This window comes from Pleurodeles waltl, chromosome 11 (assembly GCF_031143425.1).
Source record: "Pleurodeles waltl isolate 20211129_DDA chromosome 11, aPleWal1.hap1.20221129, whole genome shotgun sequence".
NCBI classification, from domain to species: Eukaryota; Metazoa; Chordata; class Amphibia; order Caudata; family Salamandridae; genus Pleurodeles; species Pleurodeles waltl.
The window spans coordinates 16,418,323-16,437,878 of NC_090450.1; the positions used below are offsets into that span (position 1 = coordinate 16,418,323).

At 47.9% G+C, this 19,556-nt stretch overlaps 1 long non-coding RNA gene across 1 annotated transcript in view; it reads right to left on the reverse strand.

The window, feature by feature from the left end:
- LOC138265245 (uncharacterized) overlaps nt 1–19,102 on the reverse strand; it is a 142,903-nt gene extending 123,801 nt beyond the window's left edge. The window contains exons 1-2 of the long non-coding RNA XR_011199319.1: nt 19,033–19,102; nt 13,824–13,892 (exon numbers count right to left, since the gene is read on the reverse strand). This is a non-coding gene — a long non-coding RNA (uncharacterized lncRNA). The remainder of the gene's footprint in view (nt 1–13,823; nt 13,893–19,032) is intronic.
- Nucleotides 19,103–19,556: the final 454 nt, after the last annotated feature.

Below are 19,556 nucleotides of genomic sequence, written 5' to 3' on the forward strand. Positions count from 1 at the left end.
TCTGATCTCTGTCCAGCAGGCAAATTAATCATCAGAGTTATTTTTGGCATTTTTAGTGTTGCCTGAAAACCGATGGACACATAAGTAACTCTGCAGCAGGTGCTTTTAAACCTATACGTTATTTGTAAGCACAACACCCCACCCCAGATCACCGCCACGTGGAGCTGAACCCCAAGTAACAGAAGGTTGCCTGTGACAAAAGCAGTAACCAACTGAGCTATCCACATGATATTCAATTTAATTCATGGCACTTGTAGAGTGGCAGTGAATTCCAAAATTTGGAAACCTAATAGGCAAAGGCTTCCCCCCTTTTCTTGCTTTGTAAATGCGAGGAACTTCGAGTAGCTTCAAATTATGAGATCTTAAGGATCTGGATTGAGCATAGGGCGTCCTTCTTCTCTTGAGGTAGGGAGGACCTTTGGAAGTAAAGGCCCCTGTAAGCAAGGGAAGGGCCTTTAATTGGATGCTCTCGAGGACCGGGAGCCAATGAAGGAGCAGAAGGTGATGTGAGACTGAACGCAGGGGGATCTTCAGCATGAGGCGTGCAGAGGCATCTTGGATAGTTTGAAGCCCTTTAAACAGGAAAGGGGACAGACCTAAATAAAGGCTGTTGGCGTAGTCCAGCCTGGCCCTAACCAGGCCATAGTTGTCCGACAGTCCTTTGGAATAAAATGAAGCATTCTCTGAAGTGACCTCAGAGTGGGGAGACAAGTGGCAGGTAAAGACTTGATTTTAGGCTCGAAAGTGAAAATACAGTCAAATTTTATACTCTGATTCCTCTCAACCAGTGCCGGGTGAGGAGGGGCGCCCAGTTCAGGCGGCCACCAGATGCTGGCATCAGTAGCCATTTGGCACCAAATAAGAACTCAGTTTTAAAGGCCTTCCAACAGGTTTTGAACACACTCGGGTGGTTGGTACATTTTCATGGAAAGCCAGGAGTAGTTGGGCGTCATCTGCATAGGAGACCTTCCGCAACCACCAGGATTCAACAAGATTACCCACAGGCAGATATTAACAAGGGTAGGGCTAAGCGCCGACCCCTGGGGCACCCCGCATGCATAGATGAAGGGGTGAAAGGTGACAGGAAGCCTGCCTGAGAACAGTCTATCAGGAAAGATTTGAGCCAGAGTAATGCACGGTACACGCCCTCCGCAGCAGGCGCATTAACTCTCTGCGGTGCCTACCGTGGTGGGAAGTGGAACAATTCCTGCATCATTCCTATTAAAGACCCCTCCTGAGGGGAGCCCATTATGGAGAATATGGTATTACGTTCCAGGGTTATGATGGGCTCTTTTCCAGTGACTGCTGGTGGTAAATTAATGTCACTTGGGCACAGTCAGGAAACCCAAACGCGCCTTCAAATAGTGTTTTGGAAAGGAAGAACAGGAGATGAACAGAATCGTTAACGCATTGTAACTTATTTGGTCGAAGTTGAACCAGGCTTGAAGACAATAAAGTACATTTTAATAATAAATGTCCATCTTCATTACTGATTTCTAATGTTTGTGACATGCCTATTCGTCTCTTTTTGGTACACGCGCCATTTTCTGTTCTTGGAGGTGGCTGGAACTGCACCACAGCTCTTTGACCGCAAGATGGTGCTAAAGTATTTCCATTTTAAAAAGAATACCGTGTCCCTTGCCATGTGTGCCCATCTGTCGGGTCTACTCGGTTTGTGCCATCTTCTCTGAATGATCCTCGCGCTGGTGGTCCGGCGGCGGAGTTAAGTCAGACAAGCAGTGTCCAAGCCAATCCTTCTGCCTTTTGTATAGTGAAGGGCAAAGTTCCCTTCTTCACAGAAGAGGAAAAATCTTGTTAGGGACATTTGCAGTGCTGTAATAACGCCAGCCAGGTGCAGTAACACCAGCGGCCGAAGTGCATTAAAAAAATTATGGGAACTGAGATGATGCATGCAATGGGGGCGGAGTCAGCGGGAGAGGGGGAGAGTCAAAGGTGTGGGTAAAAAAAATATATATTCTGTAAATGGTTTTGGTCTTTTACTGCCAGGTAGATACATATAAAATAACATGCAGCTTAAATATATATATATATTTTTTAAAGTTGCTACTCTGGGAATGAAGCCTCTCTTAGTTAATGCTCTGCAGGGGTCTGTGTGTAATCGGAGAGCCACAGAATTAAGTCTTGGTTGGTGCAGTGGAATAAAATTACTTGTGTATTTTTAGTGCTTCAAGGTCACAGCCTGTGACAGAAAGCACTGTGAATACGTAAATTCATTATTTTAAACTTGCATTACACACAGTGTAAGATAAGACTGGTGCTTCCAAATATATAGATTTTAGTAATATTGAGAGTGTGTAGCAAGTGCGATATAAATACAACCACAATTAAACGCACGCACTTCACAGCGCAGTTGTTAACTCTTTGCACTACCGCTCAAAAAGAAAAAAATCTTTGTCATCACAAAGCTTCGAGTGATTAGGTCAATTAAAGCCAGCACTGACTTCAAAGCATCCTTCACATTTGCAGATTAACTCGTAGCGCACACTTACATTTCTTTCAGCAGCAGCACCCCTGCAGGAAGGCTTGTTTATCTGTCTGTCCAGCTTCGGCTTCACCACACATGAGACTCGCTGAATGACACTTTAGCTGAGGCATTTACGTTGTCGGAATTAACCGTCCCAGGACGGTTGTCTTTTTACAAAAAGTAGTGGAATGATGTATCATAAAAGTATGGGTATGTTGTGCCCCTCTGATCCCGCCCGCCTCGACCATTGAGTAACAGTAGTGCAGGTTTCCCGCCCTTTCAGACAAGGCAATGCTGTAACAAGGAAAGATGCGGCCCTTGTACATAATGCGATGAGTGGCCCCTGAACCTCCCATATCGCCCAGATATTCAGTGACTTTGGACTGAATGGGGCCTGCTTGTATAGTTGGGGGTCCCCTGAGTGGTTGGGGACTCCATGCACTGCAGGGGCTTGTGTTACGCCCCTGAGAGCAGGAATAAAATGGCAGCAGTGATGCAAGCGTCCCTACATCATTGAACAGGTAAACGTCTTCACGTACAAGTGGCATGGGGGGGTCACACACCCAAAGGTGTCCAGGGGTGCAGCGCTCCTATTATGAGTTTTTGTTTAACAACTCCAAGTGTGATAATTGTGTATTTTTTACTTAAATTCTACGAAAGGTTTGTGAAATTAAGCTTTCAAAGTGGACCTGACATGCACACGTGCACCTCATGTGATAGTCTTGAGAGAAACCAGCAGGAGACTGGTTTGTGCAGAATAATCACTTTGTATCTCTTGTAATGAAACATGTTTTATTGTGAAGCTCAGTAACACCGTTGGATAGTGTCTGCGCTATATAAACATACATAAATAGGTCACTCTGCAAGGCATTTTCTCTGCGAACCATTCTTTTGCTCACAACTCGCAAGACTTTATTCACAAGTAGTGCGCGCTTTTTATATTCTGCAAAGCTAAAATTTGAAAAACCTGGGAATCTAACACATTTCGCCTCTGTAATTATACTCCCCCCTTCCCCCCCTCCCAAGACCTGCTAACAAATAAATGCCTTAGCGGGGCTGTTGTAAGGGTGCACATCAGTTCGTCCAGGTGAACTTACAACTGAGCGAACAATGTTCCCTCAAAGTAAAGTCCAGGACTGGAGCCTTGCTAAGATGCTGTCACCTGGTAACCTTAGTGCACAGGGATCCTGCAGCAGCAGGTACCTCATTCACTGACTGAACACTGAACCTGGGGTAAGATTGGGCTGTCCCCTTCAGCAATGACTGCCGTTTTCACGCGGCATTCTCAGCCGTGCACTGCCTTCCAGTGGTAGAACGTGGAATGGCTTATGAAGTTATTATTTCCGAATGAGGACCAGAGTGTTTGGAAATGACGTTTTCACGTGCCAGTGGTCGTAAAGATTTGTGATATTATAACGATGCATTCTGTAATGCTACTGTATATTTTCAATATATTTTAATTAAAAGTACTAGTTAAAAAAAAAAACCTAGTAAAACAGATGCTAATAAAAGTACAGCCCCCTCACGAGCATTTACTTTTTCAAAACCTAACAGCCACTGCAGCACAACATCAAATATTGAAATTACACGAGACCCGCTCACGCATACCTCATTCAGCGTTGCGGAAACTCCCTAAGCTCTCCCATTTCACTTCTGAGCCCTCTTTTCACTGCAGCCTTTTACCAGCAGACTTCAGGGGAGCTCACTCTCTCGAGTGCAGGGAAAGACTGAGGTATCATCCTAAATAGAGAAGGTAAGCGCTGCTGTGGTCACTCCCCACCTTATAAATGCACGTGCTGCACATGAGGGTCTGTTTTTATTCCCCTGTGATGTTCACACTGATTGGTGCATTTAACCTATACCATTAAAATTTCTCTAAGGCTTAACATTAACCTCCCATCAATTATTCTGTCGATGTTCGTTGATTTTGATGTAAAATATTTCTGATCAAAAAGTTGAACTGACGTGATGGTGTCAAGACCTAGCTTAAATCCAATGTCTTCATGGTGTGTTGCCGGGGCAACCAGCGTCTCAGATTCTGTTGGATACTTTATGACCCGCAGCGACCAGATTTAAGCACATTTTTTTCTTGGCTCCACGTCCAGTCCCATCTTAACCAAGTATCCATCCTTACTGAACAATTACTGATAGTGTTAGCAAGCCGGTGAAACTTGCCGAGGTGTGAAATGGCTTCCCGTGAGTCGCAGCCAATCAGAGGTCGTTGTTGGGTCTTCAGACAGGATACAGGGTACCACAAACTTCTGGATCCCCATACACTCATGTAGTTCTCAATCATTCTAAACGCACAAGAGTTGAGGTCAGAGAGGGACGTATACTCACTGGCCTCCCCAAAATTAGGGAATCTTCTTTAAAAGTAATGCTCTATGCAGCTGCAAGTACCTCCAGAGGCACAAAGAAATGTGAGTTCGCCACACTTATACCAACCCAACTTATGGGGCTACCCTTATGCACATTATGGAGGTTCAGATTAGAGGCTTTAAAGCGCTTGAACTAACCACACAACATACTATCGAAATGAGAACCGTGCGCTAACTGGATCAAGCTGACCTTCGCAGAACGCGGGATGTCCACTTGCGAGCCCATCTGTACAAGAAGACATCCTCTCAATCACATTCCTTCTCAGGCTCTTCCAAAAATGTGGACCAGCCTTTCTGTGCAAATAAGACAGCATCCATCTTTCACCTTCATCAAGATCCAGGTGAAGACCCATCAACTGCAAAAGCACCTCGATATGAACCGAAACGCGACCGACAGCTCTCTACGCAGCCGACGGTGCCATGCCACCTAATACCCCCTCTTCTAACATTCAGGCCAAAGTGTGTGGCTGTGTGACAAATACCAAGTCGTGTGGTTTGTGAAATTTGCCAGAATTTGTAAAGTGCTCTAAAATTCTTCAGGATGATGTTGATTCTACAGGAAAAAACAAAAAATAAAAACTAAAGCTAGGGATGTTCCTCCTAGTCATTACACACAGCATGGATTTCCTAGGAAGGGCTAATAGGCTTCATTCCTTAGCATGAGGTGTGTGTAAAACAACCTGTACCCCTGACTTTGCATCAGCTGCCAATAACCGCCAGAGGCGTCATGGTTTCAACCAGATCCGCGGTTCTGGAACTAGTGGGGGGGCTGTAAAGATTCACAGGAAGTGGACAAAAAGGCCCATTATATACTCTGTTCGCGGCAGATTTTCTTGCGTCATTTTGTACGGCACTTTTAACGCCTGCTCAGAGGTGGCGTTGAAAGGGGGCTTCCATTCTTTAGAATAGGCCACTGTGTACTCCCCAGGAGTAGCGTCAATATTTTTGCGCGACTCCTGCAGAGTACATCAATAGCATCATGAAAAATGACCCTACCCTACCCTGCGCCATTGTGTGCAATATTTTAAATACGGTGCACAAATGGTGGTGGTAGGGGGGTGCTAAGGGGTGCAGAGAAAGTGGCGCTGCACTGAGGCCCGTATTTATACTCCGTTTGCGCCGAATTTGCGTCGTTTTTTTCGACGCAAATTCGACGCTAAACTAACGCCAACTAACGCCATATTTATACTATGGCGTTAGACGCTTCGGGCGCCAAAGTGCCCGGAGAGTGTGTCATTTTTTAGCGTGAACCCCTTCCTTGCGTTAATGATATGCAAGGGAGGCGTTCCCGTCTTAAAAAATGACTCCCAGGCCTTTACGTGGTATTTATAGTCCCGGGCAAAAATGACGCCCGGGAGTGGGCGTGGCCAAAAACGGCGCTATTGCGCCGCTTTTTAACGCCTGGGTCAGGCATGGCGTTAAGGGACAAGTGGGCTCAAAATGAGCCCAGAGTGCCCTCCCCTGCCCCCAGGGACCCCCCCTGCCACCCTTGCCCACCCCAGGAGGACACCCAAGGACGGAGGGACCCATCCCATGGACATTAAGGTAAGTTCAGGTAAGTATTTTTTTTTTTTTTTTTGTGGCATAGGGGGGCCTGATTTGTGCCCCCCTACATGCCACTATGCCCAATGACCATGCCCAGGGGACAGAAGTCCCCTGGGCATGGCCATTGGGCAAGGGGGCATGACTCCTATCTTTACAATGATAGGAGTCATGTTGATGGGGGATGGGCGTCGAAAAAACATCGCGCAAGTCGGGTTACGACGATTTTTTCGACGTAACCTGACTTGCCCCATTTTAAGACGCCCATACGCCATTTTCCCCCTACGCCGGCGCTGTCTGGTGTACGTGGTTTTTTTCCACGCACACCAGGCAGCGCCGGTCCGCTTGCGCCGGCTAACGCCATTCCATAAATACGGCGCCCGCATGGCGCTTCAGAATGGCGTTAGACGGCGCAAAATCTTTTGACGCTAAACTGCGTTAGCGCAGTTTAGCGTCAAAAAGTATAAATATGGGCCTGAGTTCCATAAATCTGCCCCCTTGCCTCTGATCTCCATTTTTGTGGCTGATTCAGGCCCAGCCACTGATCCACCAGATGTTTCATCTCTTAGAACCAGTCTCCAGGAGTTTTTCTTTCTACTTCTCTGCTTGAAATTTCAGTCTGTAGCTCAGAGTCAAGACTTGTTCTTTCCAGGATGGCTTTCTTTAAATCCACTTCAAAAGTCGTAAGGTGGGGTCTGTCTCTTGAGTTGTGGGGGGCCCGCCAATATCCTGGTGGGCATCTGTGGTCACCCCGCTGTTTTGTGTTGAGTTTTGTCAAGACACAGGACAGCTTGAAGAGTGTGGCCTCGCCACAGGTTCTTACATATCTTTGGTGCTGTTCTGTCCTGCATTTGAAAAGATGCTGCTGTGCTGCTTGCTAGCAGTGTCGACCAGAGCAGACATGTCTCTGTAGAGTGTGGACATCACATATGGCAGACTCTACCAATGCTTTGTTGTTGTTACAGAGGCACTTAGGCTCAGATTTATGGAAAGTGGCGCTGCACTTAGTGCAGCGCCACATTTCTTGTGCCGCTTAGCACCCCCCTAACGCCACCATGGTAGCGCCGTGTTTAAAATATGTCATAATTTTTTATCCTAGTCCGGCGGTTTGTAATCAGTCAGAGCCTCTGTTTAATGCCCGTACTTACAGCCCCCCTAGCGCCAGAACGCCCCCGCATACATTATCCCCTATGAAGGGGTCACAAAGTGGCGCAATGCAAGCATTGCGCCACTTTGTACATATGGCGCAGGGTGTTTCCCCTTCCAACACCACATTAGCGTCAAGAAGATGACGCTACTGTGGCGTTGAACGGGGTAAGACCAGCATAAATCTGGCCCTTAGATCAGTAGTCTTCAAACTTTTTAATGTTGTGCCCGCCCCCCAAGAGGGAAAAAAAAAAAATCGGACACCCTCTCTGAATTTTTTACAATTATTCTATTAAATTGGCACTGCTTACATATGTCTGGACTTATTGAAACACTGCAGTCAAGTTCTATTACTGTTTTTAAAATGGCATCAAATACAAGATGCCCATACCATTCTGGTCAGGCAGGCCTTACTAAGGTGTAAAAGTATTCACTGTGTGATTGTTGGAAGAGGCTGTTGGGGCTTTGAAGAGTATTTGGGGTCCCTTCCCTTTTGACACAATCCCAGCCTGGATATAAATCACAAACCATGTTAATGATGGCCCTTTAAAGTGTGGTTTCCGCTGCTCATTGTTTCAACTTAAAACAAAGCCCAGTTATCAGCATCATGTTATTTTTGTGGTCAGAGCCTGACCCCACCCCTCCCCTCCTGGAATCCCTTGCGGCCTTCCCTAGGGAACCCCTCCCCCCAGTTTGAAGACCCCTGACTTAGATAATGAAATGTCCATGTGATTGGGCTCTGTCCAGCCCTCTTAGGATTGGGGGCACCGGAATACCCAAGGATGGCCCAGGTTCTGAGCTGCTAGAGACTGGCACTGCCCCAGCCCAGCTGGCCTTTCAGGGATACAGGACCGCCGCAGAATCGCTCTCCCCTCTTGCACCACTGCCATCATGAGACTACCAGGGCATGTCCGACCCTGCCCCAGCCCTCCTTACCGGGTCTTTTGCAACCAGTGACGTGGGTGAGGGGCCAGTAAGCCCTTTGGAAGTGAAACGTGAACACATAAAACAACAAACGCAGACAAAAGGCAACGCACCGTGCACGCCAGACTGGCTCCTCACAGGCGCTGATTGCAGGTCTCGGGTTTGAGACAATGTGGGGTGTGTGTGTGTGAGGGGGGGGGAGGAGGGGTGGTGGAGGATAAAGGGGTGTGTTTGGTCGCCAGATGCTACTTTTCACCCTCTGGGGTGGGGTGCAGGAGTCACAGGGACTGCAGCTGGTGGCAGCAGCTCCCGTGACGCTTAAGGGAGTGGGGTGCTGTAGAATACAATGCGTGCTTCAGAAAAACGAGCATTGGCAAAGCCAATAGGTTTTGCCCTGAGATAGCTATTAGCTTTGCCAATGTCTTTTAGCCGTGTTGTGCAGCAGGGTGGAGTGGCATGGTGTGGAGTGCAGTGGGATGGTGTGGAGTGCAGTGACATGGTGTGGAGTGGCATGGTGCAGAGTGGAGTGCAGTGGCATGGTGTAGAGTGGAGTAGGCTGGCATGGTGTAGAGTGGTGTTGTGTGGCATGGTGTAGAGTGGAGTGACGGTGTGGAGTGGCCTAGTGTAGAGTGCAGTGACATGGTGTAGAGTGGTGTGGAGTGCAGTGGCATGATGTGGGGTGGCATCATGTAGAGTGGAGTGAGATGGTGTAGAGTGGAGTGGAGTGACATGGTGTGGAGTGGTATGGTGTAGAGTGCATTGGCATGGTACAGTGTGGCGTGGAGCGGCCTGGTATAGAGTGGTGTGGAGTGGCATGGTGTAGAGTGCAGTGACATGGTATAGAGTGGTGTGGAGTGGCATGGTGTAGAGTGCAGTGACATGGTGTAGAGTGGTGTGGAGCGGCATGGTATAGAGTGGAGTGGCATGGTGTAGAGTGCAGTGACATGGTATAGAGTGGTGTGGAGCGGCATGGTATAGAGTGGTGTGGAGTAGCATGGTGTAGAGTGCAGTGACATGGTATAGAGTGGTGTGGAGCAGCATGGTATAGAGTGGTGTGGAGTAGCATGGTGTAGAGTGCAGTGACATGTCATAGAGTGGTGTGGAGTGGTATGGTGTAGAGTGCATTGGCATGGTATAGAGTGGTGTGGAGTCCAGTAGCATGGAGTAGAGTGGTGTGGAGTGCAGTAGCATGGAGTAGAGTGGTGTGGAGTGCAGTGACATGGAGTGGAGTGGAGTGACATGGTGTAGAGTGGAGTGGAGTGACATGGTGTAGAGTGGTGTGGAGTGAAGTGGCATGGTGTAGAGTTTTGTGGAGTGACATGGTGTAGAGTGGTGTGGAGTGGCATTATGATGTAGAGTGCAGTAACATGGTGTAGAGTGCAGTGACATGGTCTGGTGTGGAGTGTAGTGAGATGGTGTAGAGTGGTGTGGAGTGGCATTATGTAGAGTGACATGGTGTAGAGTGCAGAGGCATGGTGTAGAGTGCAGAGGCATGGTGTAGAGTGGTGTGCAGTGGCATGGTGTTTAGTGCAGTGACATGGTGTAGAGTGGTACGGAGTGGCATGGTGTTGAGTGCAGTGACATGGCGGAGACTGGTGTAGAGTGTAGTGGCATGGTGTGGAGTGGCATGGTGTAGAGTGGAGAGGCATGCTGTGGAGTGGCATGCTGTAGAGTGGTGTGGAGGGGCATTATGTGGAGTGGTATGGTGTAGAGTGGAGTGACATGGTGTAGAATGGTGTGGAGTGGCATGGTGTAGGGTGGGGTGGATTGCAGTGGCATGAGGTGGAGTGGCATGTAGAGTGGAGTGACATGGTGTAGAGTGGAGTGACATGGTGTAGAGTGGTGTAGAGTGTATTGGCATGGTATAGAGTGGTGTGGAGTTCAGCGGCATGGTGTAGAGTGGTGTGGAGTGGCATGGTGTAGAGTGGTGTGGAGTGACGTGTAGAGTGCAGTGACATTGTATAGGGTGCAGTAACATTGTATAGAATGGTGTCGAGTGGCATGCTGTAGAGTGGTGTGGAGTGCAATGGCATGGTGTAGAGTGGCATTATGTAGAGTGGAGTGGCATGGTGTAGAGTGCAGTGACATGGTGTAGAGTGGTGTGGAGTGCAGTGACATGCTGTAGAGTGGTGTGGAGTGGCATTATGTAGAGTGGAGTGGAGTGACATGGTGTAGAAAGGTGTGGAGTGGCATGGTGTAGAGTGCAGTGACATGGTGTAGAGTGGTGTGGAGCGGCATGGTATAGAGTGGAGTGGCATTATGTAGAGTGGAGTGGCATTATGTAGAGTGGAGTGGAGTGACATGGTGTGGAGTGGCATGGTGTAGAGTGCAGCGGCATGGTGTAGAGTGGTGTACAGGGAGTGCAGAATTATTAGGCAAATGAGTATTTTGACCACATCATCCTCTTTATGCATGTTGTCTTACTCCAAGCTGTATAGGCTCGAAAGCCTACTACCAATTAAGCATATTAGGTGATGTGCATCTCTGTAATGAGAAGGGGTGTGGTCTAATGACATCACCACCCTATATCAGGTGTGCATAATTATTAGGCAACTTCCTTTCCTTTGGCAAAATGGGTCAAAAGAAGGACTTGACAGGCTCAGAAAAGTCAAAAATAGTGAGATATCTTGCAAAGGGATGCAGCACTCTTAAAATTGCAAAGCTTCTGAAGCGTGATCATCGAACAATCAAGCGTTTCATTCAAAATAGTCAACAGGGTCGCAAGAAGCGTGTGGAAAAACCAAGGCGCAAAATAACTGCCCAAAATAACTGCCCATAACTGCCCATGAGAAAAGTCAAGCGTGCAGCTGCCACGATGCCACTTGCCACCAGTTTGGCCATATTTCAGAGCTGCAACATCACTGGAGTGCCCAAAAGCACAAGGTGTGCAATACTCAGAGACATGGCCAAGGTAAGAAAGGCTGAAAGACGACCACCACTGAACAAGACACACAAGCTGAAACGTCAAGACTGGGCCAAGAAATATCTCAAGACTGATTTTCTAAGGTTTTATGGACTGATGAAATGAGAGTGAGTCTTGATGGGCCAGATGGATGGGCCCGTGGCTGGATTGGTAAAGGGCAGAGAGCTCCAGTCCGACTCAGACGCCAGCAAGGTGGAGGTGGAGTACTGGTTTGGGCTGGTATCATCAAAGATGAGCTTGTGGGGCCTTTTCGGGTTGAGGATGGAGTCAAGCTCAACTCCCAGTCCTACTGCCAGTTCCTGGTAGACACCTTCTTCAAGCAGTGGTACAGGAAGAAGTCTGCATCCTTCAAGAAAAACATGATTTTCATGCAGGACAATGCTCCATCACACGCGTCCAAGTACTCCACAGCGTGGCTGGCAAGAAAGGGTATAAAAGAAGGAAATCTAATGACATGGCCTCCTTGTTCACCTGATCTGAACCCCATTGAGAACCTATGGTCCATCATCAAATGTGAGATTTACAAGGAGGGAAAACAGTACACCTCTCTGAACAGTGTCTGGGAGGCTGTGGTTGCTGCTGCACGCAATGTTGATGGTGAACAGACGAAAAAAACTGACAGAATCCATGGATGGCAGGCTTTTGAGTGTCCTTGCAAAGAAAGGTGGCTATATTGGTCACTGATTTGTTTTTGTTTTGTTTTTGAATGTCAGACATGTATATTTGTGAATGTTGAGATGTTATATTGGTTTCACTGGTAATAATAAATAATTGAAATGGGTATATATTTGTTTTTTGTTAAGTTGCCTAATAATTATGCACAGTAATAGTCACCTGCACACACAGATATCCCCCTAACATAGCTAAAACTAAAAACAAACTAAAAACTACTTCCAAAAATATTCAGCTTTGATATTAATAAGTTTTTTGGGTTCATTGAGAACATGGTTGTTGTTCAATAATAAAATTAATCCTCAAAAATACAACTTGCCTAATAATTCTGCACTCCCTGTAGAGTGGTATGGTGTAGAGTGCAGTGACATGGTGTAGAATGGTGTGGAGTGCAGTGGCATGGTGTCGAGTGGCATTAAGTAGAGTGGATTGGAGTGACATGTAGAGTGGTGTGGACTGCCGTGGCATTATGTAGAATAGAATGACATAGGGGGTGATTCTGACCCCGGCGGTCGGGAGCACCGCCAACAGGCTGGCGGTGCCCCGCAGGGCATTCTGACCGCGGCGGTATGGCCGCGGTCAGAAAGGGAAAACCGGCGGTCTCCCGCCGGTTTTCCGCTGCCCTATTGAATCCTCCATGGCGGCGCAGCTTGCTGCGCCGCCATTGGGATTCTGACACCCCATACCGCCATCCTGTTCCTGGCGGTTCTCCCGCCAGGAACAGGATGGCGGTATGGGGTGTCGCGGGGCCCCTGGGGGCCCCTGCAGTGCCCATGCCAATGGCATGGGCACTGCAGGGGCCCCCGTAAGAGGGCCCCAAAAAGAATTTCAGTGTCTGCTTTGCAGACACTGAAATTCGCGACGGGTGCAACTGCACCCGTCGCACCTTCCCACTCCGCCGGCTCAATTCTGAGCCGGCATCCTCGTGGGAAGGGTTTTTGCACTGGGCTGGCGGGCGGCCTTTTGGCGGTCGCCCGCCAGCCCAGTGCAAAAGCCAAAATACCCTCAGCGGTCTTTCGACCGCGGAGCGGTATTTTGGAGGGGGGAAGTCCGCCGCCCGCCAGACTCAGAATGACCCTGTAGCCGGGCGATCCCGGCTATGGACACGGGAAATGACGTATCGGCCGACGCCGATACGTCAGTTCCGCGTCTTCCCGTTGCCGGGGAGACGCGGCCGGAGCACGGCCGGCAGGACGGCGTTGCCCGGGAAACGACGTGTGTTTCCCGGGTTAAGGAACTACAAAAAGGAGACGCGGGGGAGAGGAGGAGAGAACCAAACGCAGTGAACGAGAGGCGAGCGGAGAGAAAAGACAACACGGAGAGTTCAAGGCAAGAACAGCGCGAGGAGGAAAAGAGCACCAGGAAAGAAGCTGACGAGGAACTGGATGACAGAGAGAGAAGAGAAGAGCTCCTGAACCTGGAAACAGGACACCAGCAGGAGGAACACCACCAAGCCAGCCACGACCCTGGAGGGTCGTGGCTTAACAAGGTACGGTCCTTTTGGACAGGAAGAAGGGAAATTGGGGAGAAGGGACTGGGGAGGGGTCATAGAGGAGGGTTGGAAAGGGAGGTAGAAGGAAGGGCACTCTAACTAATTCACCGGGGTCACTTATACCTACACTAAGAATAGAAGCGTGCACCTTAGTCCCTGAACCACTCCTCACTGGCACCAACCCCCTCCTTTTGTGTGTACCACCTCCCAGTCCAAAAGTAAGAGTATAGGAAAAAGCCTATTAATAAAACCAATACTTACCTTGGCGTTCTCCCTTCTATTTCCGGCACCACCCTGGACTCCGACGAGCGAGCAAGGCAGCTGGGTTACCTGTAAAATAAGAAGCAAGAATGTACCATCACGAACCTGGGAAACAATACAAAGGAAGAGCGAAGTGACTAAGAAAGACGATAAAACTTGTGATTACTGCACCTAGTGCATACTACTCCACCCCCCCCTATCATAAGGAAAAAATAAACCACTTACCATCACCTAAAATACGCCTCAGTGGTCTTCATACTGTTCGACCTGCGACAGTGGTGTCAGAAGTGGGATCTAAATCTGTAGAGCCCCTTGCAGTAATCGAACAGTATAACCATGAGTGACCAACCCTCATTGGAGGATATGATAAAGCAATTGGCCGAGGGCCAACGTCATCTCCAACTGGTGTGGGAGGCCCACCAGCGAGAGGCCAAGGAGGACAGGGAAGCATTGCAGTCGGCTTTAAAAAGTCAGGCAACCATCCTCGCGAATAATCAACTGGTACATGAGACGGCCATGAAAAAACTGACTGAGACCATTGCTAGTAGTAAAGTACATCCCAATGTCCCAAGTTCCGTGTTACAGAAATATGAAGACGGAGAAGACCCCGAAGCTTTTTTCACTAATTTTGAGAGAGTGGTGTCCTCCGCCCAATGGCCTGAGGATAGATGGGGTCAGTATGTCGCCCCCTTACTTACAGGGATCTTACAAGCAGCATATCAAGCAGCAAACCCGGGTGGAACCACGCCATATCAAGAGATAAAGACTAGTATTTTGGAACGTGTGGGACATGACACGGAATACTATAGGGTTAAATTTAGAAAAATCAAATGGGGACCGAATGAAGACCCCCGAACCTTTTATTATCGGGTAAGGGACTTGGCCTTAAAGTGGTTAGGGTCTTCCGGAAATAGTAGGGAGGAAGTGATCCAAACAATCGTCCTTGAACAGTATTTGGAATCCCTGCCTACCCCCACTAAACACTGGATCCGTCAACATCCAAAGGTGACTACTGACATGGCAATTGATTTAGCGTGTGCTTATCATCGCACCACTGATGTAAGAAATATGTCCACCCGACCCAGCCTAAAACCAGGACCTCCCACTCCTAAAATTGCATTAAGAACCTTTCCGGAGGAACCAGTACCTCACCGAGTTCCTAACCCTCCCTCGGTAGCAGGACCCCAATGTTATAGCTGTGGGGAATGGGGCCACATTGCTCGAATGTGCCCCAGAAAACAGGATAGTAGTGAGCCAATGGAAATTGGAGTTACTAGGCGACGGGTACTGTGTACCGGAAAAGGTAACCAAAAATTTAAACAGCTTCTGACCGTCAACGGGAAACCCATATGGGCCCTTATTGACTCAGGGTGTAGTCAGTCGGTGGTGAGAAAAGACGTAGTCCCCATAGTAGATGAAAGAAAAGAACAATGGGTGAATATATGTTGCATACATGGAGATAAGGAACAATACCCTTTATGTGACGTCACAGTCGAATGGGGAAAACACCGGGATATCTTGTCGATGGGTATAATGTCCAATCTGATAGAGGAGTGTATCATTGGAACTGATTATGAACATTTCCAAGAAATACTAGATTATGTTCGACAACCCAAACTGACACAGGATTGGTGGAGAGAAGCTCCTTTCTCAATAGCAGTATAGAAAGCCCCACAATCCGGAGGAAATTATCACGCAGAGAGAAACGAATAGAAAAATTGACTTACTTGGGGAAGGAGAGAGCAGGACCGGACACAGGCATTGTTGCAGAAACACATGAAGTCCCTGTCAGTTTCCCCCATCAGCAAAGAATAGATCCTTCTCTCGCTCACGCTTGGAAGTCGGCCAGAGAAGAAGAAACCGAAGAGGTGGGTCCCTACTTCCTCATTAAGAAAAACCTCTTATATCGGATAACCACTACTAGTACCGGAGAACATAAACAGCAATTAGTGGTACCCGATCACTATCGTAATCAGGTCCTAACGATGGCACATTGTCAACCCGGGGGAGGCCATTATGGGAGGGAAAAAACAGAAGAATACCTTCTTAGACTATTCTATTGGCCAGGAGTATTTGCTCACATACGGAAGTTTTGTTCCCAATGTCCCAGATGCCAACTCACTGAACCCAGCAGACCTAAGAAAGCCCCTCTGATACCCCTACCCATTATCGACATTCCCTTCAGTAGGATAGGAATGGATCTAATAGGACCTGTAATACCATCCACTAAAGGTTATACGTATATCCTAGTCATGGTTGACTATGCCACACGATACCCCGAGGCCGTTCCCTTAAAAAGTATGACAACTAAGACAGTGGCCCAGGCCATGATTAATGTTTTTTCCCGAGTAGGATTCCCGCATGAAATACTCACTGACCAGGGGACTCCTTTTATGTCCACTCTTATGAAGCAAATATGTAAAACCTTAGGTATTTCCCACATCCGTACCTCGGTCTATCATCCTCAGACGGATAAAAACCTTACTAAAAAAAGTGATGGAAGAGTCAGGGAGAGACTGGGATCAAAAACTACCCTTAGTGTTATATGCTATCCGAACACATGAACAGTCCTCTACAGGACACAGCCCCTTTGAGTTGGTGTTTGGAAGACAGCCAAGATCTCTTCTTGACATGGCCATCGAAACATGGGAGGAAGAGGCCGAAGAAGGGGGAAGACCCCTTCTAGAGTATGCCCACAATTTAAGATCCCAGCTACAAAATTTATGGGATACGGTCAAAGTAAATATGGAACAAGCTCAAAATACTCAAAAACGATATTATTACCACGGAAGCAAGTTACGGGTTTTACAACCAGGGGATCAGGTCTTAATTATGCGTCCGACCTCAGAACAAAAACTAATTGCCAAATGGCAGGGCCCATATAAGATAATAAGAGCCGTATCTCCAGTTACCTACCTGGTTGAGTTATCGAGCACTCCACAGAAATCACAGATTTATCATATAAATCTTCTAAAAAAATGGGAAGGCCCAGACCCCTCGAACACTGCCAGCGTGTTGGCAGGAGTCCTATGTCCACATAATAAGTTAAGTATTGAGTTCTGTCCAACCGAACACAGCAACAGGGAAGATCTACCCCCAGTAAATGAAACCTTAACAAAAGCGGAAAAAGAACAGGTATACAGAGTACTGGAACATTTCCATGATTTCTTTTCAGCGTTACCAGGTAGGACCACCTTGATAACTCATAAAATAAGAACCACACCAGGGAAAATTGTGAGGTTACGGCCATATCGTATTCCTGAAGCAAGGAAACAGATTATGGAGGCTGAAATACAGAAAATGTTAGACCAAGGTGTGATTGAACCATCAAATAGTCCCTGGTGTTCCCCGGTGGTTTTAGTACCGAAACCCGATGGTACTATTAGATTCTGTATTGATTTCAGGAAGCTTAACGAAAACTCCCTGTTTGACACATATCCTATGCCCAGAGTTGACGACGTATTAGAGAAACTAGGAAAAGCCAAATATATGACGACCTTAGATTTGACAAAAGGGTATTGGCAGATTCCCTTAGCCACAGAAGATAAAGAGAAAACAGCATTCGCCACCCAGTCCGGTCTGTATCAGTTCACGGTACTACCCTTTGGTTTACATGGAGCACCAGCTACATTCCAGAGGTTAATGGATAAACTCTTAAATCCCTTCCAATCTTTTGCAGCGGCCTACCTAGACGATGTAGTAATTTTCAGTGAAACCTGGAATGATCATCTAAAACATTTACAGCAAATTTTCCACACCCTTGTCACTGCAGGGTTAACTGCCAATCCAAAAAAATGTGTCATAGGAACTCCCGACATATCGTACTTAGGGTACAAAATTAGTCAAGGGAACCTGAAACCCCAAACAAAAAAAGTAGAGGTCATACTAAATGCCCCTAAACCGACAACCAAGAAAGAGTTACGATCCTTCTTAGGGTTAGTAGGGTATTATAGAAGATTCATACCTGATTATTCTACCGTGGCTGCCCCTCTCACGGACCTTCTGTCCAAATCCCATCCTAATAGGCTAGCACCCTTTTCAGCCCAACAGACGTCCAGCTTTGAACAACTGAAATCCTTCCTAACCAAAGATCCGATACTCCGTTGCCAAGATTTCTCGAAACCTTTCCATCTCTATACTGATGCCTCAAATGTGGGTTTAGGGGGAGTATTGGTCCAACCCTACGGGGACGGTAGAGACCACCCGGTTGTATACGTCAGCAGGAAGCTGTTTCCCCGGAAACAACACTATCCGACCATTGAAAAAGAATGTCTGGCCATAAAATGGGCCGTGGATACGTTACAATATTACCTTCTAGGCCGCCCCTTCATACTTTTTACAGATCATGCTCCCCTCACGTGGTTATCTGCCCACAAGGATACCAATTCTCGGATATTGCGATGGTTCCTTGAACTGCAACCATTTTCCTTTCAGGTCCGTCACATCCCAGGACCAACAGGCCCCAGCTGACTATTTATCTCGCTTCCCAGACGCTGCTACGGTCCTCGAGCAGGACCTTTCCTGGGGAGGGGAGTGTAGCCGGGCGATCCCGGCTACGGACACGGGAAATGACGTATCGGCCGACGCCGATACGTCAGTTCCGCGTCTTCCCATTGCCGGGGAGACGCGGCCGGAGCACGGCCGGCAGGACGGCGTTGCCCGGGAAACGACGTGTGTTTCCCGGGTTAAGGAACTACAAAAAGGAGACGCGGGGGAGAGGAGGAGGGAACCAAACGCGGTGAATGAGAGGCGAGCGGAGAGAAAAGACAACACGGAGAGTTCAAGGCAAGAACAGCGCGAGGAGGAAAAGAGCACCAGGAAAGAAGCAGACGAGGAACTGGATGACAGAGAGAGAAGAGAAGAGCTCCTGAACCTGGAAACAGGACACCAGCAGGAGGAACACCACCAAGCCAGCCACGACCCTGGAGGGTCGTGGCTTAACAAGGTACGGTCCTTTTGGACAGGAAGAAGGGAAATTGGGGAGAAGGGACTGGGGAGGGGTCATAGAGGAGGGTTGGAAAGGGAGGTAGAAGGAAGGGCACTCTAACTAATTCACCGGGGTCACTTATACCTACACTAAGAATAGAAGCGTGCACCTTAGTCCCTGAACCACTCCTCACTGGCACCAACCCCCTCCTTTTGTGTGTACCACCTCCCAGTCCAAAAGTAAGAGTATAGGAAAAAGCCTATTAATAAAACCAATACTTACCTTGGCGTTCTCCCTTCTATTTCCGGCACCACCCTGGACTCCGACGAGCGAGCAAGGCAGCTGGGTTACCTGTAAAATAAGAAGCAAGAATGTACCATCACAAACCTGGGAAACAATACAAAGGAAGAGCGAAGTGACTAAGAAAGACGATAAAACTTGTGATTTTGTGCATACTACTCCACCCCCCCCCCATCATAAGGAAAAAATAAACCACTTACCATCACCTAAAATACGCTTCAGTGGTCTTCATACTGTTCGACCTGCGACAGACCCCCATAGTGTATAGTGGTGTGGAGTGACATGGTGTAGAGTGCAGTGAGATGGTGTTGAGTGGCATGGCGTAGAGTGCAGTGACATGGTGTAGGATGGAGTAACATTGTAGAGAATGGTGTTGAGTGGCATGGTGTAGAGTGCAGTGACATGGTGTAGAATGGTGTGGAGTGCAATGACATGGTGTCGAGTGGCATTAAGGAGAGTGGATTGGAGTGACATGTAGAGTGGTGTGGACTGCAGTGGCATTATGT